This window comes from Tachysurus vachellii, chromosome 17 (assembly GCF_030014155.1).
Source record: "Tachysurus vachellii isolate PV-2020 chromosome 17, HZAU_Pvac_v1, whole genome shotgun sequence".
Classification (NCBI taxonomy): domain Eukaryota; kingdom Metazoa; phylum Chordata; class Actinopteri; order Siluriformes; family Bagridae; genus Tachysurus; species Tachysurus vachellii.
Window position 1 is genome coordinate 12,458,818 of NC_083476.1, and position 27,741 is coordinate 12,486,558.

Consider the following 27,741-nt stretch of genomic DNA (forward strand, 5'->3'; position numbering starts at 1 on the left):
AAGAAAGAAAGAAAGAAAGAAAGATTCTGGATGTATAATAGAGTTAATTCAGATTATATGTTTATATGTATATGCATTGGGATTATAGGTGTATAATATGAATACACCTGCTACTGGAAGAATCTAGAGTGTGTTACCTAAACAAATAGCATTATGCAGTGAACTATCAGTATCAGTCCGAGATAGAGAAGGCCATCCACCAATGACTCAGAAAAGGCTTTAGTCTGAGAAGCAACCAAGAATTCAAGGGTAACTGAAGAGAGCCACAGCATAGATGAAAAACGCTGTTCACAGAACAACCATGGCCCAGACACTCCCTAAAAATACGATATTATATGAACAGCCAACACTGTTCATCACTATGAGAACACTATGGTGGTGGTAGCATAATTTTCAGGGACACTTTTAATCAGCTGGGACTGAGACGCTGGTTGAAGGAAAGATTGACAGAGTCATCTTCAGGACATTCCAGAAAAATAAATGCTGTTCTAATCTGCAAGAGACTTTAAATTGCAGCAGCCTTTGAAACAGAACAACTGTTTGAAAGCATACTGACAAAGACACTCTGAATTGGTTCAAAACAAAGAACTTGAATGTATTTAAACACCCCATTTAGATTCCAGACTACAATCTGATGATGAATTTGTGTCAAGATCAATCTGACATAACTTGGTAAAGTTTGTTACAAAGACTGGGCCAAAATATCATGATCTAAATGTGCAAATTTACAGAAACATTGAAAATTTGTAGCTGTAACACCAGCCAGAAGTGTCTCTACAGAGTATTGACCATCACATTGACCCTCGCAAGAAAAAACCTTTTTAATCAACGATCTTTGTGTCATCATTAATTCATCCATTTATTCATCTTCTGTAACTACTTATATATAATCCAAAGATTGTGAGCTGATCCTAGGAACTCTGTAAGAAGGAAAGAGAACAGACAGCGAATGGGATGTATGCATTGATGCATTTACGCACACCTAGGGACAATTTAGTGTCCACTATTTAATGTCTTTGGACTATGAGAGGAAACTGAAGAAGCCAGAAGAAACCCACACAGCACTTGTTCTTGTTTTCCATAAATAAGTAGAGAATATTAATAGCCATAAACTATGCTATGGAAACAATCCACGGCATGATGGAAACAGCGGGGAGGGTCTGCCCTAAAATTAGACCTGATTCACAGCAGACTTACAGGCAAATTTCCACCATTTCCCAAATAATTTTTTATTTATTTATTGTAATGAAATATAAGCTTCAGGTCTTTTCATTCTTAGCCTTCTTGAAAAATTCTGCCAGAAAATATATAGATCAAAGATCCTTTTTTTTCTAATGCTTTTATGAATTTTTGGCATTTACTCTTTATTTGTATCTTATCTCTGTGTGAGTTTTTCGTTCCACTCTGACATATGGCCACACAGCAAGAGAGAGATAGAGAGAGAAAGAGAGAGAGAGAGAGAGAGAGAGAGAGAGAGAGAAAGAGAGAGATGTGCATACACACAGTCATAAAAAAAACACATCAAACAGGGAGAGATGAGCTCCTGAAGCTCATCTTCCTTCATCTTCTCTGTACCTAGTTACACTTTATAGCTAGAATCTCATTAATGGCCTGTATCTGCACCTTCATGAGCGGCCAATACTCCTCACTAAGGTTAAAGAAGGTGTCGGACTAAAAAGTCAGCCTGAGATAAGAAGCAGAAGCAAAGGAGCAGCACGTTTATCACCTCAGGTATGCACTTCTTTCACTTCAGCAGGTAACTGTAAAGTGAAAGGGTTTACAATGTTAAATTTCTCATTCCTTGTCTTCTGTTCATGTATTAATTCCTTCTGACGATGTGAAGAAATAACAGTCTTAATTATTTATTCTTAAGAATATGGAAAAGCCGCAGATTTCAATCAAAAACACTGAATAATTAAATTTTTGCTTTGTGGTATCTAGATTTTTGTTCTGTGTGTTAAGAGTCCACACACACAAACATATATCGTGATCATATAGCCAGTTATTAGCACACTTTTACAGTCTGTTAGGTGTTTATTCAGATTATATTATTTTATTACTCATGCACCTCATCCATTGAAAAATTTCACAATGCACCTAACAAATATGTCACATGTCCACTGGGGAATCCCATTAATCCAATTGAGTCCTTAATGAATAGGAAGATAGAATAGAAAGTAAAGACCTCAGTGCTGGCCATCTTTACTGCTAGCATTTATGAGAAATAATTCAGTCCAGCAATTATTGATGTGATTCATTTAGAGATATGCACTGATGAATTCTGGATTCTGATTTACTCTTAAAAATCTGATGCTATTTAACAATGAATAGAGGATAATTTTTTAAAACATTTATGGAAGGAGGTCTCTTATGTCAGCACTTTGTAACAGTCAGAGGTAAAACAAATGAACCTTACATTTTCAAACACTGGAAATTCTTCAGGACAAAGGAGTTGACTTTTCTCCATAAACGATTTTTTATTAATTTAATTAATACATTTATTATAGCAACAATAAATTTAAGTGATAATTAAGCAACATTGCACAAGCAAAAGTGTAGTTATACTGAAAATCTGCACAGCTATGATTCATTGTAGACATAAACCTGCAAAAAAGAGTGCTGTAAGTAATCACATTGCTACCCCAACAGCTATAGGCCAGTTCCGTATAGTATTGTTTAATTGTTTGATCAGCTAACTCTACTGCAGTAACTGTTCTGCAGTAAACAAGCAAGTGCAGTTTTATGTTATGAACCCTGATGATCAGGATGATAAACATCCCACTGAAACATCCCAGTTTGGTTTTAAGAAATATAATCTCTCTTAAAATGCAATTGTCAATTGTAATTTTAAATAGATAAAAAATGTATGACCAAAATGTCATGTTAAATAGATAAAATAGATATAAGAGAAATACAAGACTGTAGAACATGTTATAGGAAAGTTTTAGCACACCACCTTCATTATAGTCATTAGTTTCCTAAAATAACATTGCCCTGAATTTGATTTCTTAATTATTTCATAATGTGGATTCACTTTTGATTGGTTAGTGGAAGTCAACAAGTATTTATGCATTCATACCAACCCTAGGCTCAATCTCAATGGGGCCATAAATCTTGCTTTCCTCATCTAAGTCCAATTTTTGGTGATGTCATCATGATGTGGACCAATAGTACACAAATGATCAAAGGTACGAGGGTTTGCGTATTTGTATTGTGAGTATTTGGGACATTTTTTCCTTAAATAAGGGACAAGCTTGAAAGTAACAATACTAAGGTTTTTGCATATAATAATCACTAATGTCACAAAAATAATGTCACATTAAGGACCTTGAAGACATTCAAATGATTTAAATAAAATACATTTTTATTAATTTGTTATTATTATTTATTGTCAATCTGTAATTTGACATGCAACACAATTGTTACATGATAACATGTTACATGTTGTTTTCTGTAGCTCTGTTTTTGTTCTATGTAACTTCATGATGCTGGAGAAACGTCTCATTCACTATGTACTGCGTCAACTATATATGGTTGAAATGACAATAAAAGCTTCTTGACTTGACATAACTTGACTTGACTTGATGCTTGTATTGACTAAATGACTTTAGCAATCAATATCCCAAGACTTTTTAAATTTTAGTAACGCTTTATTTATCTGAAACATACAAATACAAAATTATTTTATTTTACTTTACATACATATTTATAAATTTCATTTCACATTTCTTTGAGTCATATATTATTATTGTCTGTATGGGGACAGTAGAGGATGCGGGGACAGAAACCAGATGTGGAGGAGCTGCTGAGACAGTCTCAGACCGAGCTGCTGTGGATCCGGAGGCAGCTGGCAATCATAGCAGCTCGGAATGCCAGTCACACCCGGGCCAGAGAGAAGGTCAGTCTGTATAAGTCACACCTTATTTTTTTGTCTTTCCCTAATTTCATTTGGTTTAAACTCTCAAATAAAAAACGTATAGAATTCCACTTCAGTGTATTTGGTGTCTAAAGTAATGGAAGCTTATAGCCTCCAGTTTAACATGGTGAACTAAATGCGAGTGTGGAAATGATCCCAGTGTTGTTTCATCATTTGGCTTTGTGGAGTTCTTTAGTGTCTCATACTCTATTCCTGATAGGGTTTCTAATACTGTATGACATTCTGAGAGTAACACATTAGCCATTGTTTTTTAGAAATCACAATTTAGACACAGAAATCACAAAACACTGTGAAATCTTGGAGGGACTGATCAGTAAAGCAGCTCTGAAAAGTGATGATTGGTATGTTTAATAGTAAACTGTAGTTCTTGAGCTCAGGTAGGGGGTTTAACCTAAAGTGGAACTGTATATTAGAAGTAATTTGGGTTGTATTATTGTTTAAATTTGGTTTGCATCTTTATTTTCTAATGCAGTCTTCTTGTACTAACCTATTTATGTGAAAATGCTGTTACTGATATTTGACTTTTTTTAATTGGTCAAGCTAAACTGAAAAGTTATACGTTTGCGTTACTTGTTAGCAACAATGGTCTTGTAACTTGGAGGTGATACATTATGTACACTTAATTTTTTGGCTGAACTGTTTCTATAAAAGTATTGTAAAACATGGCATTTTCATCTTTTTAATAATATTTGTCACTCAGGTAACTGGTCATGGTTTATAAAGACAGTGGGGGGAAAAATGGAACTGGAACATGATTTTATTACTTGATGCATCAGAAACAAACACAAGGTGGTGCCAGTGTGCTCAATAACATTCAGTTCTCAGCCAGACACCACCCCTACCAAAGTGTGATGATGAGAAGCGAGTAATGTTGCTGTCCAATCAAAGACCTTGTGTTCCAAGAGGTACAGTAGGTGTGGTTGCAGTGTGCCGTCCAATCATGACTCACCTCTGTAAGCATTGTATCAGGTCTCCACTGAGAATTAACCTGGCAGTTTAAACTGATGTGTTTGCACTGTGTGTGTGTGTGTGTGTGTGTGTGTGTCTGTGTGTGTGTGTGTGTGTGTGTGTGTGTGTGTGTTAGTGGTGGTAGGACTGAGGGTGGGGGCTCTATTGTGGTTGCTAGGCAACAGAAAGGCAAAGACTATGAGATGATCCCTGTAGAATCTGTTCCTTTTCAGCATTAAAAAGACACTAATGGCCTCAGTACCTGCTGCCGTGTCTCACTAATCCCTCTTAATGTCACTTAGATCTCTGATATGATGTGAGATAAACACCAGCAGCTCTGACGGCCATTTCCTTCATTCTCTCTGTTTTAAGTTCTCACAAACTTGATTAAAACCAGGCCGTGTGACATCACCTTGTAGGTCACAGATAAATGTAGCGTAAATTAGAGAAAGGAGAAAATCAGGACAAGGTAAAAGAAGAGAAAGAACAAATGTAAAATATGCAAATTTTGTCATTTTGATCCAGACTATTAAAGTGTGAGTGTTAAATTCTATTCAGACTATCTAAAGTTTAAATTCCACTTGAACATGTAAAATGAACCCATTAAACATTTCTTTAAATGAATAAATTGTTTATTATGTTTTTAATATAGAAAAAGAACACACCTACACCTACATTTAACCTTATTAAAAATGCCAGGATCTATGAATATATGTGAACATGCAATTTAGACATTTATTTACACCATTTTGTCCTTCTGCCATACATTAGTCACAGGTGGATACGACTGGTCAGTATCTGAGGGTATTAAAACACAGTATACAGTAAAAATCATGATGCATCACATTTTAAATGTAGTTCTTTTTATAATCTGAAAGGATTATAATATCCCTGGTTTACACTGTGAAGTGGTTCCATGCAGCGAACATTTTTCACTGTTGATCTGCTGTACTGACCCAGGCAGGAGGGAAATGGAATAAAAAATCCTGTGTTTTAACCTAATTATTATCATTCTGTCATTAAAATGCATTACATGTCTAGTGGGTCTATTTAATCTTTGAATTTTTGTTTGTGAAACTTATTTTGCCCTTTTTCTATTTTGGCCACCTTTGACCTGTTGAGGCAAATACGATCAGTCAGGTTCCACAACAAATAAATTAATAGTTAAAATTGTCTAATGGTAGCCCATGTGAACATATTCTAATAGACTTTATTTCAAACCGCTTTCTATAAACCTCGATAGAAAGCACTGGTGCTGCATCAGTGCCACCTACAAGAAGGAAAATTGTGCTGAAATAGGGGAAACTGGACAGGGCATCAGTTAATATCAGAAAATTCAAATGCAGTGTTAAAATGCTATGAAAAATGTTAAATGTTCATTTTCAACCATATATATATAACTGACGCAGTACATAGTGAAATGAGACAATGTTTCTCCAGGACCATGGTGCTACATTGAACAAAAACAGAGGTACAGAAAACAATACAGAGCTAAGGACTTACAGTAAGTTGTCCTAGCCACATAAAGTGCATCTATGCAACCCAGTGCAAACAGTGTAAGACAAAAGACAAACAATACAATACAAAACACTACAAGACAATACACAAAAGCAGCACTGGCCAGTGTACATACTGTATATTATACAGTACATTTGCAAAAATACAGGGATGAACACTTAATATAATAGCACAGTTATATAGAGGTATTTTAAATAGTTGTACAAAACAGCAATTGACTGAATGTGTAAGACAGCATGTGCAAAGAGCAAAAACAGTGTGCAAAAACAGCATGTTTACAGTTTGATATGCTGGTGCAGTAGACATGGATGACATGTATATTGGATGAGTGTGTATTTGGTGCAGATCAGTGCAGTCCACACAGTTGATTGTGTATTTGTGTGTGTGTGCGTGTGTGTGTGTGCTCGGTATAGTTCAGTTCAGTTGTTGAGGAGTCTAATGGCTTGTGGAAAGAAACTGTTACACAGTCTGGTCGTGAGAGCCTGAATGCTTCGGTACCTTTTTCCAGATGGCAGGAGGGTGAAGAGTGTATGTGAGGGGTGTGTGGAGTCATCCACAATGCTGTTGTCTTTGTGGATGCAGTGTGTGGTGTAGATGTCTGTAATAGAGGAAAGAGAGGCTCCAATGATCTTTTAAGCTGTCCTCACTCTCCGCTGCAGGGTCTTGCAGATAGTGAGCACAGCTTAGAAGATCATTGGAGCCTCTCTTTGTGGATGCAGTGTGTGGTGTAAATGTCTGTACTAGAGGAAAGAGAGGCTCCAATGATCTTCCAAGCTGTACTCACTATCCACTGCAGGGTCTTGCGGTCTGTGATGGTGCAATTCCAAAACCAGAAAGTGATGCAGCTGCTCAGGATGCTCTCAATAATCCTTTCGTAAAAGACAGTCAGGATGGGGGGAGGGAGATGGGCATTCCTCAGACTTTGTAGAAAGTAGAGATGCTGCTGGGCTTTCTTGACAATGGAGCAGGTGTTGAGTGACCAGGTGAAGTTCTCTGCCAGATGAACACCAAGAAATTTGGTGCTCTTGGCAATCTTTACGGAGGATCCGTCAATGTTCAGTGGAGAGTGGTTGCTCTGTGCTCTCCTGAAGTTGATAACCATCTCTTTAGTTTTATCAACACTCAAAGACAGGTTGTTTGATCTACACCAGGCAGATAGCTGTTGCACTTCTCTGTATGCTGACTTGTCGTTCTTGCTGATGGAGACATACCACAGTGGTGTCATCGGTAAACTTGATGATATGGTTCAAACTGTGCACTGCTATACAGACATGAGTCAACAAAGTGTACAGCAGTGAGCTGAGCATGCAACCCAGAAGGGCTCCAGTGCTCAATGTGGTGGTGCTGGAGATGCTGTTTCTAATCTGGACTCATTGAGGTCTTTCACTTAGGAAGTCCAGGATCCATTTGCAGAGGGAGGTATTCAGGAAGTTCTTCCATGTCGCTATGTTGTTCTGCACCTCAACATAGTAGTAGTGGTTCAGTGCATCTGGGTGGGAGGTGTCCAGATGAAGCTGTCTTGTCTATTTCGTGATCGCCTGGGTGCCCTGCAACATGCACCGGGTGTCTCCACTGACTAGGAAGTGGCTGTGGATTGTCTGGGCATGTGCACGCATTGCTTCTCTTATAAATCGGGACAGTTTGGCCGTTGCTGTTCTTAGGGCCATCCTGTTCCCTGCTCTAAAGGCTAAGTCTCTAGACTTCAGCAGCGTTTTCACCATAGCAGTCACGGCTTCTGGTTGGAGCATGTTGTGATGGTATTGGAGATAGTCACGTCATCAAAGCACATGCAGATGTAGCGAGTGGTCTGTATGCAGGAATTAGCGTAACAGAAATCTGGTCTGAGTAGCAAAGTTGGGGAGGATCCAGCGTGTTCTCCTCTCTCATTGAAAATTCCACATACTGATGGAATTTAGGGACCACTGATTTAAGATAGGGGGGCACGGTGGCTTAGTGGTTAGCACATTCACCTCACACCTCCAGGGTTGGGGGTTCGATTCCCGCCTCCGCCTTGTGTGTGTGGAGTTTGCATGTTCTCCCTGTACCTCGGGGGTTTCCTCCGGGTACTCCGGTTTCCTCCCCCGGTCTAAAGACATGCATGGCATGTTGATTGGCATCTTTGGAAAATTGTCCGTAGTGTGTGTGTGAGTGAATGAGAGTGTGTGTGTGCCCTGCGAATGGGTTGGCACTCCGTCCAGGGTGTGTCCTGCCTTGAAGTATTGGTTAAGTTAGCTAGCTAGCTTGGCACCAACACTTTTCTTAACTAACCAGCATTGGAAATCCATAATATGCTTCATAATCCACCTGCACTGGAGATATATTAATCCATCATGTATTTGCTTTTGTTGGTTTTACATAGGCTACATAGCTGTTTCTGATTAATCAGTATTTTTTGATATGTGAGAGGGTGAGAGTCTGGTGAGACATAGAGACTGGTGAGGTGGTGAAAGACTGGCAAGACATTGCAACACTACTGTGCCAGTGTGACACTACAGAGACAGTGAGAGACTGGTGAGACAGTAAAAGGCTACTAATTGTGTGCGTGTGTGTGTGATTGATGGGACTGTCTTTCAGCTTTAATTCAAAGGGGCTTAACAAAAATATTGCATTAACAGCTAGGTTTCTCATAAAGTGCATCCCAAAATGCATGCTCTTCACAATTTTACATCATTTTGTAAGCTTTGCTATGTCCTGATGCTGGATGATAGGACATTTTCAAGATTCTTCTTCTTCTTCTTGAATTTTAAATAAGCCAACATTCATTTATGTAGAAGCAACCGAAAAGCTTCTTAAGGCAAAGAAACGGAATGTTCTTAAATGGCAAGTCACTCACCTAACCTCAATCTAAATGAGCATGCATATCATTTAGTGAAGAAAAAACTGAAGGAAAAAACACAGAAACAAGCAGCAAATGAAGGTAGCTGCAGTAAAGGCCTGACAAGGCTTCTCAAGGGAGGAAACACAGAACTTAATGATGTACATGGGTGCAGGAACTCAATGACTGCAAATGAGTCTGTGCTAAAGGAGGGACTATGTAAAAATGGTTGTAAGTCTTAAAATCTTAATGCAATTTTGTTTTAAACCCCTTGAATTAAAACTGAAAGGCTACATTTTATAATACATTGAATGTTTAATTTCAAATCCATTATGGTGGTGCACATGATGAACATTGTGTCACTGATGAAATACCTGTTGACCTGACCTTATACTGCTTGCAATTTATATTGTTTTATCTTTGTATTTCAGATATATGTTTGTTTCCCTCAGATGATGTTTTGTAGTGTTGTGAAAAGGCTTGCTAATCAAAAATCAATACTTTTAAAGACAAGGTTTAGTATGCCAGAAAATCAGACTTTACTGAGACACAATGAAGCCAAGACCTCTGCAGATGTTCTGAATTAACACAGTTGTGAACCAGCCTTTTATACAGTTTTGGAATAACAACAATCTTGTCTTTTACCATACCCTAAGCTCTCGCCACAATTATTTTCACATGTTCTTATCTTATTGTTAATTGTAGTGAGAGCCCACTCAGCTTCTTCTACTTTTTCTTCTTCTTCTTCTTCTTATTATTATTATTATACTTTATTTAATGCTAAGTACAACTTAATTCTGTTTTAATCAGGCTTGACAAACCCAGTCATATATGCTTGATTTTACACATATAAACAGCATCTCCTCATTAGGTTTTGAACACATGCAAACTGGATTATCATTCATGAAATTTACAAATCTCTTGCATGGTCAAGGTCGATGTTGGACTAGTTTAAATTGAGAATGCACTGGTTAAAGAACACCCACTAGTTGTAGTATATGTAAATATGTAGGGCCACATATTTACAGATAATGATGGGGGATCATAATCAGTGTTAAAATGTATAAACACGTAATAACATCTAATATAACATTCAAACAATAGCGTATAATGTTGGAAAATATTTTATAATAGTTGTGTCTGTTACTTCTGTTTCTGTTAATAGTGCAACTGTTGGCAAGAAATTTCCCTTCAGGATGAATAAAGTGTAATGTTATCATATCTTATCCGATCTTATGGTGAGAAACTGATGGTCTGATCTTATGGTGAGACATTTGCTGGATGTTGAGAGACTGCCAGGATGGTAGAAAACGCCATCCAACTGCTATTTTATTTGAAAAGACAACCGATGACTATTTGCCTATGACTATTTGCTATTTACTCCTCCACTCTTTTGTTTTGCAAACGATTAAAAAACTGGACAGGATTAAAAAAGAACATTAACTATGATATGCATTCAGTTTATTTTAGACTGCTTACAAAAACACTGTTTATGAATGATAAAGCAACCTCACAAACTTTCACCATGTTTTAGCCAGTTAGCTAACTGAGCTAATGTTGCTTAATAATTTAGCTTTTAGTGTTTTTAGCTAGTCAAATTAGCCTACAGCAAATATATATATTGAATGAGAACAGAAAATAAAACCAGAATATAATTATTTGACAGAACACCATGTATGAAACATACTTCATTTATCTCACTGATGAAAATAAACATTTCATTAAATAACCGTTAAAAATGATTAACATTCAAACTTCATTAGTTAAAAATATTTTATACTATATATTATAAAAAATACTAGATATGCTGCACATGGCAGCGTATACACACATACAGTGTGTGTGTGTGTGTGTGTGTGTGAAGGCTAGAATAAGTATGACAGGCGGTGAGTGCGAGCATGCGCACATCTTAGTGTGTGTACGCGCGTGTGTGCTTGAGCGGCTGGAGAGTGTGAGAGAAAGCGTGAGTAATTCCATGCTTTGGCTCCCCGAGAGCCTGGAGATGCTCACAGCAGTGGTCTGGACACACACACATACACACAGATCGTAGACGTGTCGTCATTGCCACGGTGCCGCAACGCCTGCAACTGATGATGATGAAGGTGTGAGAGGTTTGAAGAAGAAGAGGGGAAGCTACAACCTTGGAGGTACCGTAAAACACACACACCCACCCACCCACACACACACACACACACACACAGCAGATACACACTGTTAAAATGTGGAGGCGGTGAGCATGTGTTCGAATGTGCATGAGGTGCTAGCTAGCTGTTGCACTGCTAATGTGTGTGTGTGTGTGTGTGTGTGTGTGTGACAGAGAGAGAGAGAGAGAGCGATATAGTGAACTGTTAATGATGATGCGCCTGCCCCTCCTTAGCCTCTGGCACACACACCCGCGTTCACACTGGTGTGTGTGTGTGTGTGTGTGTGTGTGTGTGTGTGTGTGTGATGGGGATTTAGGAGCGGGGGTGCAGTCTTCATTGGACTTGATGGTTAGTTTTTCTCCAGTATGACTGGTTACTTGTTATCTAAAAACATTCCAGAAAAGATCATCATAATTAAGAGGAAAAAAACCGAGCTGCTGAAATATACCCAACAGTTATAGTAACAAGTAGCTGATTTGATTTCAAATCTAATTTTTTCTACCCTTTTATTCTTGTTCATTCTTTTTGCGGCGATGTACATTACACAGCTCTCGCCTTCTCAAGTCATTGGGAGACAAACCCCACCCATCCACCTCCCTCCACCCAAATAGATGCCTGGGATAACCTGCTGCTGCTAGAACTGTCAGTGGAATATGAACAGGCTCTGAATGTGCACAACATTTGTAATTATAACAAGGCTGTTTATAAAATATTAAAGATGCATTAAAAAGCTGCATGGGCAGCACTGTGCTGCATAGGGTGGTGTTGTCGTCTCACAGCTCCAGAGCTCCAGCGACCAATGTTTGATCCAGAGCTTTGGATTACTGGAGGTTTGGGGGCGTGTTTGCCACGTGTTTGTATGGGTTTCCTCCAGGTTCTTTGGTTTCCTCTGCCTTCTAAAAAGAAAGGATTTGCCACCTTGACCTGCAAAGTATTACTTTCCTCCAGTATTTAGCAATTATTTTTGCAATCGCAGGAATTCACCCACAGTCAAGCAAACTCAGCGACATTTTAGTTTTTCAAAATGACTAGAGATTTTTTTAACAGATTTTTTTTTTGGACTAAGATGTGTTGCTTGACATCATCACAATGTATATTCAGCCAAAGCCTTCTTTAATACACGTCAGACTTGAGTACAGCTATCACAGAAAGTCATTACTGTATGTGTCTTCACTGGTAGGAGTTGAAAAGAAGAATCTTGTGCTTGCAATTTTACCAATTCAAGCACAAATAAGGACAAAAAACTCGGCAAGTGGCATTGCATATTTTGTAAAAAAAAAAAAAATAATAATAATAATAATAATAATTAAAAAAAAACTTTACCATATCACACATATTTGGCAGCAGAAATCACAAAACACTGTGAAATCCTGGAGGGACTCTGATCAATAAAGCAGCTCTGGAAAGGGATGTTTTATATAAAACAATAGATCTTGAGCTCATACAGGTAATATTTCTACCTAGTTGAGTTCACACCTTTTGTACAAATGTTATTATAAAGACTGGCATATTACATGTTTGTGTGTGTGTATGTGTGTGTCTGTGTGTGTGTGTGTGTTTGTGTGGACTGTAGCCATGTTTCACAGTTACTGCAGTCTGTTCTCATGATGGCTCACTACCAACACGACTGATGAGTCTGAACTAGATCCATATACAAATATTTTCCTGTAATTAAACGTATTTTCGAAATATAAATCACTTTTTTTTTCTCTCTAGCATCTGCTAAGACTTATACGCCAAAACAGCATATATCCTATGTTATATTAAATTGATTAGCTTTTAAAAACTGGGTATCTTTAAAAAAATAAAAGCAATATTTTCTCTATAGAAGGTGTTAATAGTGTTATAAACAAAATAAGGACTGATGCTAACATCTATTTTTATAACTGATCAATCAATCAGCCTATTGAGTTTGATTTATTGATTAATTGTCTGCCATTAAATATGTAACATTATTCGGGATGTTTTAATCAATATATCTAAGCTGTCAGACGACTGCTGCCTCAGGATGAGTGATCACACGTGCACTGTCCAGAAAGAGGCTATTACGAGAGCACTATACGCTAGTTGGTCATTTGCAAATTGTAATAACGTGATCTTCCACCTCGGTAATATTCATGGACTCCTCCAAGAAAGTGTGCCTTTTCTTTCCTTTGTCAGAGCATTGCCTACTGCTGCTGTTTTGCAGTAAACTTTAAACATTCGTGTGCATTTTGGACTAAAAGTAGAGTACAGCAACAACAGAAGACAAAATCTTTAAAAATCCAAATGCCTTTTACTATTTTTAGTGCTTTAATCAAAACTTTAAAGCATTCCTGTTCATCGCATGTCTTAAAAATACAACATATGTAATTATTTTCTCTGACAGCTATGAACGTTGGGGCGGGCCCAAATTTACAGAAAGTCTAGGTTAACTTTAAAAAAATTACAAGCTCCTCTGAATATTGCACTGTTTGCTTGATTTGTCATTTATTTCTCTGATCTTAACAATACGAAATCTTGGAGGATCTGATTAATGCTACCTTTCCAATGTATATGCCCCACCCTTATGAGGCACATAGGGCAGGTAGCAGTCTGTGAGCAGTAAACATGGTTAGTAGGTGTGTTTTGGCTGTGTGTCAGTGTCTTCCTGTGCACTGTTCCATTTATCCCTTGGGTGAGGAAAAAATGGGAGGAATTCATTCATGTGGAATTTGTGAGATTTGGCAGTTTTGTGACTGACACTTTCCAGAGATATTGTTTTATTTTCCCAACTCTGGGCTATACAGTGTAGGAATGTCAGTACCTGTGATGAAGTGATGGAGAAAGCAGATTTGTCGTTGTACACTGCCAGAGCTTTTCCATCAGCAAGAGGACATCAAACTGTCTATCAATGAGATGCATGAGATGTTTGTTTTCTGTCAAATAAACTCATCAAACGTTGTAATGACACATTAATGCAATCTTAATATAAATAAGTCTATTGATTTTTTTTCTAAACAGATAAAACTTTCTAACCATGATTTGTTGTGACTTGGTAGTTGTTAAATGTGTTATTGGCTGCGTGTTGGAGCTGCTAGCTTCATTGGCTCGTTCTGAGGCTCCTTGCTGGTTGGTGTGATTTAGAGCTGCATGATTGTGGAAAACCAACAGGCCGCCAGGCTCGTGAGTGTTTGTAGCATGGTGTAGGAGTTTGCTGGGATTATGTAGGATACACACACACCAAGACGTTGAAGAAATCTGGCCGATCTGTTGACTCTTCAGTTGAGGGGTTCTGAGATTGGAAAATTTCTATTCAAGTGTGGTGCATTATTTTCCTGCCATGGGGAAGCATGTTAAATTAGATCATTAGAATTAGGTCAACATTTGGTGCTTAAGAAATGAACAGGACTACCTGAGGACTGACTTTTCATTGCAATGCTGAATGCAGAATGACAATTACAGCTGAGACAATTACAATGACAGTTAAGACTACTGGGGTTCAAATCCAACCCCTGCCACTGCTGGGCTCTTGAGCGAGGCCCTTAAACCTCAACTGCTTTGATATAGATATATAAGTTGCTCTGGATAAGGGTGTCAACCAAATGCTGTAAATGTATAAAGCTATAGGGGTAGTGGTAGCCCAAGTGTTGCTCAGAAGGTTGTGGGTCAAGACCCAGCACCATCAAGCTGCCACTGTTGCCACTAAGGGTGCTGCACCATCGCTGACCCTGCGCTCTGACCCCAACTTACAGTATAAAGCTGGGTACTATACAGTATATGAAAAAAAGATTTTCACTGTGACAAAAAGTCGTCTTCATCTTTTTCAGTACACACCAAGGGTGTGGTTAAGATAAGTTCAGTCTCCAGCAGGAAGTGATCAGCTGGTAAGCTTGAGATCTGAGCTCCAGCTACTTCTTAAGTCAAAAAACCCCATCATGCCGAGCGCTTTAGGATACTAACACAGAGTCACTCTTAAAGTTCAGATGCTTTACAAAAATCAGTTCTGTTGTAAGAAAGTAAGTTGAAAAAAAGAAAAAAGAAAATAGTGTGGCACCGTTCCAGAAAATTGTCTGCTGACGTTTTGTGCTGTCAATAAAACTTCCAGAAAATGGAACCCCAGGATAGTACTGAGATATATGGTCACTTCAATATGGTCACAATATTCCAGCAGTAGTAGGTTGTATTATTATTTTTATTATCACCTTTAGGTGTTTTCTATAACAGCAGCTCTGGCAGTAGTGCAAGTGTGAATGCGCTCATTCAGATATGTTGTTGTTTCTATAGAAACTCATTGCCAGGGACTTCACATAAGTTTCACACACTTCAATTAATCTGATTAGAAATGATGCTCTATGTGACATGGAAAAATGTATGTTAATGTTTTCTGTAGGATGATGTTTACTTAAAGGTGGGGTCTCCTTTGTTTGAGAAATGCTTCAGAAAACTGCGTTGGGCTGCCAAACAAAACAAAAACAAAATAAACGTGTCGCCAATGAGCAGAAAGGGGCATGTCTTGTCAATATGGGTGGAGAGAGTGTTCAGTGCGCATGTGTGACATTAGTAGAAAACGACTGAAACATTGACTGAAACAAACAAAGAAAGTGAAGAAAGGCTTACGATAAATCAAGAAGTAGGACCCGTGTTAATATAGGATCAGCTTTCCAGCGCTGGAGAGAACTGAAGGAACGGGAAGGTCTGCGATGGGACGCCGAGGGACTTAAATTGGCCTCATATTCACGAGTTTAATATTTTCATATTAAAAAAATTATAAAAATGATACAAAAACACATTTCTCCCAAATAAGTGTTGCAGTATAACTATCAGGACATCAGTGATGTGTGAGCTGAATTTATTGACAGTACAGTGTATTACAGTGAAGTTATTGACTGTTTTTATAGTATTCGCTTTTCGGGTTTTGCACTTTGCAGACGGTCCCTTGGAATCTGTCTCTCAGTTGTCCGCACATAGAGACTTGTGTATTTTGTCCACCGCGGAGGAAAGCTGATTTTGAGGAAAATTGTGTTGTCGCTGCCTCTCTACATTACTACAATAGAAAAGAGGTGTTATTTGTGTAGTAACAGTGTTTAGCTCAGGAGTTATTGACTCGGGAAACTCGAATCTGTGAATATGCGGCCAACTTCACTTAAGACGCCGAGGCGCTTTTTTCCTCCTCGATAGGTGAGTAACGTTGGTTTTGCTTTGTTTCACAGAACTAATATATGCCGTCCTTTGCATGATTATGCTTGTGTGTCATTTTTGCGTGTTTGTTTATCTGCAATCATATTGTTCTTCCCTTCAGCTATGATAAAGACACATTTCTTTCCATTAGTTGCCTGGGTTACGTATGTATGTGTGGGCGGAGCTATCAATACAGGGGTGGGACCCATTTGGGTTAGGGGCGTGTTTGTTTTGGTGATTTCAAATGTCAACATTGGCTTTCAAACAACGGAGACCCCCATTAACATTTGTAGAAGGAGTCTCTGGTGTCATATACAACTGATGTAATTACGTAGCTACTTAGTAGAACCTGAGCAGAATACTACATATATATTTTCAAGCTCATGAATCTCAACATTATGGTCCTGTTTTCTGGTCAGAGGAGGATGTTCTTGCTCTCTGGTGTCTTGGCTCCTCTTTTGTAGGTGTTTCTCCTTCCACTCTTATCCTGATGATGATTGGAATGCTGCTTTGAGTCTGTTTTCTATTATATTTACTATTTTTAAATGGTGTTTTCTTGTTTTGCTCTATTCCCTATGTTCCTTCTGAAGCTGAAAGCGTGAGCGTTGTTTTCCTGAAGGCCTCCTGGCAGCGTTTTGACACAGCCGAATAATAGTCATGAATAAATGATCAGTAATGGACATGGGTGGAAAATGGAGTGGTTTTTGTGAGTGCAGCATTCCCAAAGCAGAGCTACAGCACGCCCACACTTTTATTTCTGGCAGCAGCACAGTGTCTCAGTGTCGCAGAGTCCATAAGCAGCAGTGAAGCTCTCGGACATGACTCTACATGTGGTACTCCTCAATAACATTAAGCTCATCCCGACGACTTTTCCTGTGAACATCGATTTTGTCTGATTGCTGCTGTTTGGTTTTATGAACAACTCCCATCTGAGCCTCAGGCTCTGGATTGGATTTGTAGCTCCTTCTGCTTCTTACAGGAGCATGCTCATTTAGCTCTTATTGATGCACTCATGCTTGACATCCTGTGTACTTATTCAATGCATTTCTTCTCTACAATTTATTCCATCTTTTCCTGCAGCTGAAACACGAGGTCCTGCCTCTTCACCTGTCCAGTGGGAACCGATTTCACCTTTTGGAGGAGACAAACCGAACCTTGAAGCTTGAGGTGGCAACACTGAGGCAGCAGAAGCAGCTCTACAAATCACTAGTGAGTTAGAAGAGCTTTGCACTGCAATTCCTTTTGGTTCTCCTTTAGTAATTATAGTCTAATGAGCTTATTATGCCTTATACGTAAATCACTCTCCCACCATGTCTTCCTCATGTCTTTCCTAATCTTCAGTCTTCCTCATATGTTAAGTCCTTCATGTTAACATCATGCATTCAGTTAATCAATCTCACACAAAGGACGGATTAAAGTTATGGCGGACCCCTTCCAAGAAGGGTTCACACTTTGACTTTTCCTGCATTATGACATCTGATATTTTCAAGTATCAGATTTTTGGGGACCCTTGAATTTTAGAGGTCCATGTTTTTTTTTTGCCTCATTTGTCCTGAAGCTGTGTGTGTTAAAGTGGAATGTAAATCAAAATGACAGTGGAAGAGGAGGATAAAGGGTTTTCCAAGGTCCCAAGTGGTAAGTGGTATGATGTTGGGAGCCACCGTTGCCCTGGCAACCATCCCACTATCAGGGCAGGGCAGACGGGTGATGGGAAACCGACTGACCACAGTGGTACATGCGGTCAACAGCTTTATTCGCTGCGGGAAAAGTGATGCGACATTGTAATGTGGCACTGTCCCTGTGTCTTGGTTTGTGCCTAGCATGAGGTCAGACGTAGGAAAGGACCAGTGTTACATGTTAAATGTTATCCTAGTTAATGACCTTTGTACATCTCTACTTCCAGGAAGACAAGAAACTAAATCTGCATTCGCCTTTTGTAAATAGTGCAAACACACATAATAATTAAAACTTTCACGTGGTTATTAATTAACGGATATCCTTATATGGTGAAAGCTATTAATATTGACAGTAGCTTCGTTGTGTTATGATCAATGATTCATTCATTAATGACTTCATTAGTCACTGACTCACACTGGATGAGAATCCCACTAACGTACCTGTACATGAGTTCTCATAAATCTTTAACGTAATTTAGCACAAAGTTTTATCCTACAATGTCTTGCAAAAGTATTGACACCCCCTCCCTTAATTGTAGTTTTGGGATATGGAATAAAAATAGATTTAATTAGGATTGTATGTCACTGACCCACACAAAAATAATACAGACTATTTGATTGAAATTAGAGCTCAGAGTCTTTTGTGGTACAGTCAATGGTTCTTCATTTCATCTCTCTGTGAACCTGTAAAAGCTCTATGTAGAATCGTACAAGTGTTTCTCTGTTAGAAAAGATTCTCCTTTTCAAGTCTGTATTAGATTTGTGTACTTGGATCCTGAAACTGGCCTAAAGATTTCTTGGCCACATTACAGCCTGTTTTATATTTTATTGGACAATAGGAACACAGGATTATGTTTAGGGAAGAGGTGGATGAAGGGGGGTGCAATGTACAAATCCTTTGTCTGAAATAGAGCATGGAAAATGATGAGCATGCAAAAGCTGGCTTGCATCCACACTTCATCAAACGCTGTTGTTCATAAGATGCAGCAAGGAGTCACTTGTGAATCACGTGTCATCTCTGCATCCTTTCGGCTGGTTGCCAGGCAACCTGTCATGACAGACAGTGTGGAGAGAGTCACTCATTGCTGACGACTGACCTTGGGCCTCTTCCTGCCCTTTCTGTCGTCGTGACTATACCACCGCCGAGCAAATGGTGGGGCGCGGTTGAAGCCTCGTTGTAATTGGTTGGAGGATAATAACAGTCATGAGTATAATGACAGTAGCTGATAATTAATAGAGACTAATAAGGGTGGCGAGAGAGAGGAGCAGTCTATTTAATTAGCAAAGCCAAACAAACGCTTGAGTGGAGGGCTTCAGGAGTGCAGTGCGTAGGGTGTGGACGTGGATATAGACGTGAGAGATGCGGGGCTGAGAGTGTGATTTGAGCTCTGAGCCACTCCTTTGTGATAGAATTAGACTCAGTATTAGACTCTGTGTTCTTCCAGTGGACCCAGATTGCTCCTGTAACCTTATTATCCTCTCCATCGCATCGACTAGAGGAGACATTTAATGCAGCTCTGTTCCAGCTCTCCGGCCATCCCGGCTCTGACCCCCTGCTTCTTCCATCGATCCATTTCTTCCTGACTGAACTCAGAAGAAGCAACAGTTAGAAACTGCGTTTATTCACAGAAAGTTGCGTTATACTGACCTTTATCGTGGACACATTTGACATAAGTTAACTATGCAACATTTAACAACCTCAATAATCCGTTTTATTAACACAAACAATTCCTTAACCATGTTTTCCAAGTCAGGAATAAAAAAATCACTAGTTACATTTATATCTAAGGATTTTTTTTTTTGAAAGAAGGTTAAGCGCATTAAATTATATAGCTAATGGATATGCAATTTATCAATAACATTTTCGACATTTTTTTTTTTACATAAATTCTACCTTAGTACTTTTGAAAATTTTGTAAAATAGTTTGTAAGATTTTTTCCCCACTTTGTTTATAACAGAATAACACGAAATGTGGATAGAAACTTGGCTTGAATGACAAATCTATACCTAAATATTAAAATACTGATGTGTTTCTAACCCTGATGTTGACTGCATTTCCATAAATGCAGGTCTCGAGGTTTTATTCCTTACATCATGGCAAGTTGCCGAAAAACACAATTTTGAATGAATGAATTTATTTTTTTGGCTTCTAAAATGTTTTGTTCATTTATAGAAACATGTACAAGTAAGTTCCTGTTCCTGCCCTCTCGAATAAGACCAAAAAAAAGCTTGTCATGTTACTGAGAAACCGCAGCACATAAACCATTCCTGTATTAAGAAACCCAAAGTTTCCCTGATTGGTTCAAAGTTCAGATGCTACAGAGAGAGACAACATCCATAAGATTCCATAAGATCCATGTAGATAGTTCACTGCACAAGGCTCTGTGAATGACTACAGAAACGATAACATATTCGAACGACTATGTTGATATAAACCTGTGATTTGCAGCTGAATAACTGTCTGAGGCAGTGTTATCGAAAATTATATCATAGTGTGACTGAATTCTTGAATCTGGTCAGGAGGTGTGTATTACGTTTGTATAACAGCATGCTTCTGACAGCAGTTCGGTCAGTAACATTAAATATAGGTTAGCATTCATTCGAATTCTTTATTGTTTCTATAGCAACAGCTGAAAAAAGTTTTTTTGTTAGGTGACATTTTATTTATGTAAAATGACAAACTGAGAGAGAGAGAGAGAGAGAGAGAGAGAGAGGGTGGAGAGAGTGAGTGAGTGAATGAGAGAGTGTGAGAGAGTGAGTGAGAGAGAGAGAGAGAGAGAGAGAGAGAGAGAGAGAGAGAGAGAGAATGAGTGAGTGAGTGAGAGAGAGAGAGTGAGAGAGTGGAGAGAGTTTGAGTGAGTGAGAGAGAGAGAGAGTGAGTGAGAGAGGGAGAGAGAGAGAGGGTGGAGAGAGTGAGTGAGTGAATGAGAGAGTGTGAGAGAGAGTGAGTGAGAGAGAGAGAGTGAGTGAGAGAGAGAGAGAGAGAGAGAGAGAGAGAGAGAATGAGTGAGTGAGTGAGTGAGAGAGAGCGAGAGAGAGAGTGAGAGAGTGGAGAGAGTTTGAGTGAGTGAGAGAGAGAGAGAGTGAGTGAGAGAGGGAGAGAGAGGGTGGAGAGAGTGAGTGAGTGAGTGAATGAGAGAGCGTGAGAGAGAGTGAGTGAGAGAGAGAGAGTGAGTGTGTGAGAGAGAGAGAGAGAGAGAGAGAGAAAGAGAGAGAGAATGAGTGAGTGAGTGAGAGAGAGAGAGTGAGAGAGTGGAGAGAGTTTGAGTGAGTGAGAGAGAGAGAGAGAGTGAGTGAGAGAGGGAGAGAGTGAGTGAGTGAGCGAGAGAGTGAGTGAGTAAGTGAGAGAGAGAGAGAGAGAAAGAGAGAGAGGATGCTAGTGAGGGAATGCCTGTTACTGTAATATAAATGCTAAGAACTAACAACACGGACATTAAAAAACACTACATCACATTCAGTAATGCTAAGTAAGTATTGGAATAACGTTTAATTAAATCATTGTGATATAAGCAGAATAACACACTTCAGATTGTGCTGTACAAAATACAAAAATAATACAGAAATTCAGAGTTTAACATCGCAGTGGTGTAAAGGTTTACTAATGTTATTGCAGAGTTGGCCTTCGCAATTCTGACATATCCAAAACCTAAACAAAAAATACTCTGGCCGTTCTGACCAATCAGAGGCTACATAACACTGAGAGTCTGTGAGAGTGCTGATCATTTGTGGCATTGAGATGACACAAAAGAATAATTTCACAAATTCTTACAACAATTTATGTAGCGATATAATAAACACATAGTGATAAACATCTACGTACATCTTTTTTTCTTTTAGCATTACATTCGAGGGTGCATTTGAAGCCTGTGTCTCAAGGGTACTTTGTCCACATCCCATGACAGCACATATATTTAAGAGCCTCAATGGCCGCTGGGAATCCTGTGGTGACCTCAGTTACTCTAGGAAGCCATTTCCCCAATTGATTTCTGCCTGCTTCTTGCCAAATGAGGATGAATTAGCTGAATTTATTTCACAAGCACTAGACAGGATATGAAGGAATGTGGGCATGTAATCGTGAAAGCAGAAATAAGTAGGGCTTGTTTACAAACCCTCATCATTTCTGTTGGAACAGAAACAATGAGCAGTGACGACCTGTCATGAGTCCAAGTCAAAGTTATGATACTTTGATAACATCCCAAATCTACATTTAAAGTAAACCGTGTGCTCAGTGTGTTATATTATAGACTAAATCCATGTGAAACTGTGCTAGACAAGTAGCTTATATCTATACCGTAGCAGTTGTGCCTCCGCTCCCCCAGTTACAGGGGTGCCATTAATTTTGTCCTCACGGAAGGATTAGTCTTATTTGTAATTACAAAGTAATTATAAAGGTATTGTGCGTCTACGGCAGCCCGCATGCAGCAATATCCGAGCTACATTAATGGAAGACTTAGTCTTCATTTCTCTAGGTGAGTTTTGCCTGTTATGGGTTTTAGCTGGTGTCACTAAATGTAAATCAGCTGTGCCGTGACAACACGCTATTCTGAAGAACAAAATCAGTTAGGAATCTGGTTGAAATTTGTTTGGTTTGGCCAAAGAAATGTGTTATACACACTGAGCCTCGTTAACGGATCTCTGTGTAAATCATTAGTATGAGGGTTTACAACGAGAAACTGGGAATTCCTGAAAACTCCATGAATCTGAAAATTCCCAAACAAGAATGTGAATCTAAACTGTAAATGTTTACAGCGTTTAGTAGGCGCTGTTTCTAGACGTGCTTCGGAGTCTCGCACGTCCTCATCCGAGGTCACTAGGTTGAAGATTAAGAATGGAAAAAAATTATTTTTAAAAACCTGGCTTTAAATGGCACCATATAAACGGAGGCTGGGCGACTCTGTCTGTGCATAGCTGCAAAACATAACACCTCAGCTGATATTTTCATATATCTATAATTATATTGTACTATTTTTTTTGCCATAGTAGTGAGTCAGAATCATTTCCCCTTCTGTTTTCACTCTGATTTTTCATTTCTGAATAAAAAAACTGTCTGTCTGTCATTCTGTTTCTCACATTTATCTGGGAACTTTGTAGGCATCGCTACATTCAGTGTGATCAGCGTTTCCCAAATTTTGTAAATCCAGTGGAAATGTTTAGTTTGATTTGGTTTATGCAAACATTTACACACAGCTTTCCTGAAACATTGTCAAACCCATGGCCCAGTGTTAGTAAATATTTGTTAAGTGTGGACCAGTTAGATAACAGAACTGACATTATGGTTAGCTCTCTTAATGCTTTTTTTTCTTGTGGCTATTAACTAAATGTTGCTTTAGTATTGCAGGAAAACACCCAGAAAACATGACAGATTGAAGACTCTTACAGAACCTTACAAAGGTTACTAAAAATTCATACAATTTTCTGTTAATTTGTGATTTTTTTTAAAAACAATTTTGTCATTTTGTTGAGTCCAGCATTAATCCCAGCTTCCTGATCATTGCAGCAACCATGCAGTATGTATGTAATGCAATCTTCTTGCATCCTGTCAGATACACTGCTGAACATTCTGATAACGTTCCCTTCAGCGGAGAGAGAGAATTATTTTCAAATAATAGTTTTTCATTTTAATTTTCTATTTTTATTCTGTTCATCTCGGCTGGTTAGATGTCTGTCAGATATGCTACGCTCACGGGTTTTCACATGTGCTTCAATTGTGCACGTGTTCCTTTTATATTCCCTTTTGACGGATGAACAATTTGCACACTGTCCCAGAGCAGAAGCACGTTTCTACCACGTTTCTCGTGTGTGACGCCTCCTGTGGCAGTACTGCAGCTGGACCAGAGCCGCCTATGGCATCATTTTACACCTCGTCATGCAGAGCAGACTGCAGACTTTGTGGGATTTCCCTCTTGCTCAGGTTCTCTAACAGATGCTTCCAAAGAAAAAGAGAGAGCTTTTCCTCATCTCTCCTTTCCTTTTTTTTTCCAGCACCGTGCACAGATAGTGAGTGTGTGAGCGGCATTAATCGGACTAATTAGGCACCCTAGTTAGCTATGGTGGCTTTTGGCACAGGAGGAGAAGGGCCATGACTTCACCACCCCCTGAGAAAGCTTTTTTTTTATCACCTCTCTCTCTCTCTCTCTCTCTCTCTCTCTCTCACACACACACACACACACACACATATATATATATATATATATATATATATATATATATATATATATATATATATATATATATATATATATATATATATATATATACACACACATAACGGGAGGTGGGAGGTGGGAGGAGGATGCAGGGGCGGCCATGATGCACAGTGGGGGGAGCTCTGCAGACAGAGAGAGAGAGAGAGAGAGAGAGAGAGAGAGAGAGAGAGAGAGAGATACGCAGGCCCAGTACACACTGACATTAACACACCCAGAGGAAGCAGCAACGAAGGAGACGAGAGGAAAGGAATATCCTCATCCATCAGGCAAGATGCTGTGGAAAATAAACCGACACAGGTAGAAATTTTTCCTCTCTCATTTGCCCACCCTCTTTTATTCTCTCTCTCTCTCTCTTTTTTTTAAAATCCATATTGTCAGATCTGCAGAATGTGAGCAGATCTGGATAAGGAAAAAATGCTCAAGTTGCTCTGCCCCTATGTATAATTAATACGTACACATTTATACATAGTATATATAATTTCCACTTTAGCTTGCATGATCTAAAACCCGTAAACACTCACTTCACTGTGGCTCGCGTGGCTCGTGTTTAGTATAGTGTCTCACGTCCCATCGATCTGCTCAGGGGATCAATTCCTGGACCCTTGTAACCTGAAACGTTTCACAGCATCTGTTGGGTTGCCATGGTTACATAGGAAACCACCACGAGAGAGTAACACTACGGTATCGTATTTTGTCTCAGCGCATCTTTCGGCTCTGTACGTTTTTATAAAGCGGTAATTGTATTGGAGATCACACCCTCATCTATATGAAGTGATGGAGCCTCAGGTGTATCATCAACTCAGCCAAAATGAAACGTATGCAGCGCTCGTTGGGTGAGGATGTGTTTGGAGTGTGAAGTTTCCTTCTTTCTTATAATGTTCAGTTTAGCGTCACTTCTAATGTAGTAATTCTATACTAACAGATTTAAAGAATTAAACGGATTGCACGCACAAGCGTTGATATGGTACAGTTTTCTTTAAGGAGACATTTATTTAGCATTAACGGAAGGTTACTTTCTTTCTAGAACAGAACTTTCTACCAAACAGAGCTAAATGTGTAACTAAGTTTTCCAGCACACCAGAGTCTTCAGTTCAGAAGCCTTTACACGTTACAGTTTCTCTGTGACACGGCAAACTTGTTTTTAGGAACTTTCTAGTGTTCTAACGCAAGTGATGACAAGAACAAACAAGAAGAAATCTTTCATGGTCATTCCACAACAATAAACACAACCTTAATTGGAAAATGGATTTTTTTTTTTTTTTTGGGATTTGCTTTTGTATAAGAGAAATAACTATAATAATATGCAAATCACCTCAGACTTAAGCCACGCCCCCTGCCTCTGCCTGAGGTAGATTATCATTCAGTGTAAAGACTTTTTTTCCTCTTTGTTACTTTGGCCTGTTGTCCATGTTCAAAGAAAACAGTGTCATTTATTGTAAGAATCCGTGCGTAGTTAATAGCTGTGTGTGTAAATATTAGAAGCTTTCATAAAAGAATAAACAACACATATCCTGATTTCTTTTTTCAAATGGAGCTGCTGTCTAGTTTTACTAACAAAAATAAAATATAAACTTCCTTTAGTAATTCAATTTATTTCCGGATTACCTGTAAATTTTAGTGATGGATCTATGATGCTAAACTGGTCGCTATAGATTTCCGTTGCTTGTTAGCTACATTAGCCTTGTATGCTTTGGATATTAGACAAATCCCAGCTGATCGATTGAATTTAAGATGTGTTTACATTTAGTTTTTGTACGGAATTTGTTTCTTTTTGTTACTTCTTCCTAGGAACAATGATGGTTCCATTAAAAATAATAATAATAATAATAAGAAGAAGAAAAGAATAATTTTTTATCAGGCTTACTACTCGGGATTTTTTTTCAGGAACTCAAGGGCCACACAGCTGTTTGTTTTTTGTTAACATATGTATGCCTCTGACACAGCGACCGTTTCACAGCAACAGGAGCAGAAAGACAAAAAGAGAAGATTTACAGACAGGAAGCAGATGGATGGAGACGAGGTCATGCAGAGTCATGCACTGTCATGAGAGTCTGAGATTAAAGGAATAGTTCAGCATTTTCTGTCTTAATATCTCTGCATTGCATGTGTAATGTGTGTGATTACTACAGACAGGAGTGTGGATTTATAGACTGTCTGCTCTACAGACTGGAGAAATGTGCCGTATCAATACAGAATCACCTTCTCCCTCCGTCCCAGCTAGCGGATGTCCGTGGAACAGCTCCGAGTCGATAAAATACTCATCTGACAATTCACCTACAAACTCAACCCGGTTCCAAATGAATAAATGCTAACTGTTTTCTCTCACAGCCAAAATCACACCAACAAACCATGCTTGCTGCTGAGAAGCTGCTATGGTAGAGCAAGATGGGGTGGGACATATACACTTACTGGCCACTTTTTTTAGAAACACTTCCATCAGTCTCTAGAGTGTATACAGAATGGGACTGTGGGTCGAAGAATCTTTCTAATCCACAAGTGTCTTATTTTGGTGCATCTGTACACATGATAGGAGTGAAACCCAGAGAAATCTTCTGCTGTTGTAGCTGATCCACCTCAAAGTTTGATGTGTTCTGCATGCTGAGATGCTTTTCTGCTCAACGTGGTTGTAAAGAGTGATTATTAAGTTACTGTAGGCTTCTTGCCAGCTCAGATCAGTCTGGTCATTCTCCTGTGATCTGATCTCTAAGGGGAACAAGGCGTTTCATCCTATAGACCATCCTATCCTACAGATTTCACTTGCATTTTCACACCATTCTGTGTAAACACTAGAGACTGTTGTGTGTGAAAATCCCAGTCCAGCAGTTTCCCTAATCCTCAAACCAGCCTTTCTGGCTCTAAAAACCCCACCATGGTTAAAGTAACAGAGATCACTCGTTTTCCGAGTTGTTTGACATTAACTGAAGCTCTTGACCTGCATCTCCATGTTCTTACATGTTGTGCTGCTGCCACATGTAACTGCATAAATGAGCAGGTGGACGGGTGTTCCTATTAAAGTGGCTGGAGACTGTATGCTCTTATGGAACATGCTTTACATTTATGCTTTTAAGTCTAGTTCAGAATGCGACATTGAAATTGCTTAAATCATTATCCCTGAAAGGATAAAAAACATTTGTCTGTTGTCTGTTTGGAATCGCCACAGCAGACTATCCGAACTGCGTACTACATTTAACACATTTTTTTTTTTTTTTACACTGGATGCCCTTCCTGATTGATCCCTCCAATGTTATCCAAGATTGGGATTGGCACTGAGAGTCGGTTCCAAATTCGATTAAAAACATTTTCTCACATACACAATCATACACAGTATGACATTTAGTGGAATACTTTTTATGACTG

The 27,741-nt window shown here is 38.9% G+C and overlaps 1 protein-coding gene across 1 annotated transcript in view; it reads left to right on the forward strand.

The window, feature by feature from the left end:
- Window positions 1-11,359: 11,359 nt before the first annotated feature.
- The window catches only part of rimbp2a (RIMS binding protein 2a), a 54,606-nt gene continuing 38,224 nt past the window's right edge, over window positions 11,360-27,741 (forward strand). Inside the window, exons 1-2 of the mRNA XM_060891388.1 lie at window positions 11,360-11,365; window positions 17,582-17,710. The gene's annotated coding sequence lies outside the window, so the exon portion shown is untranslated. The remainder of the gene's footprint in view (window positions 11,366-17,581; window positions 17,711-27,741) is intronic.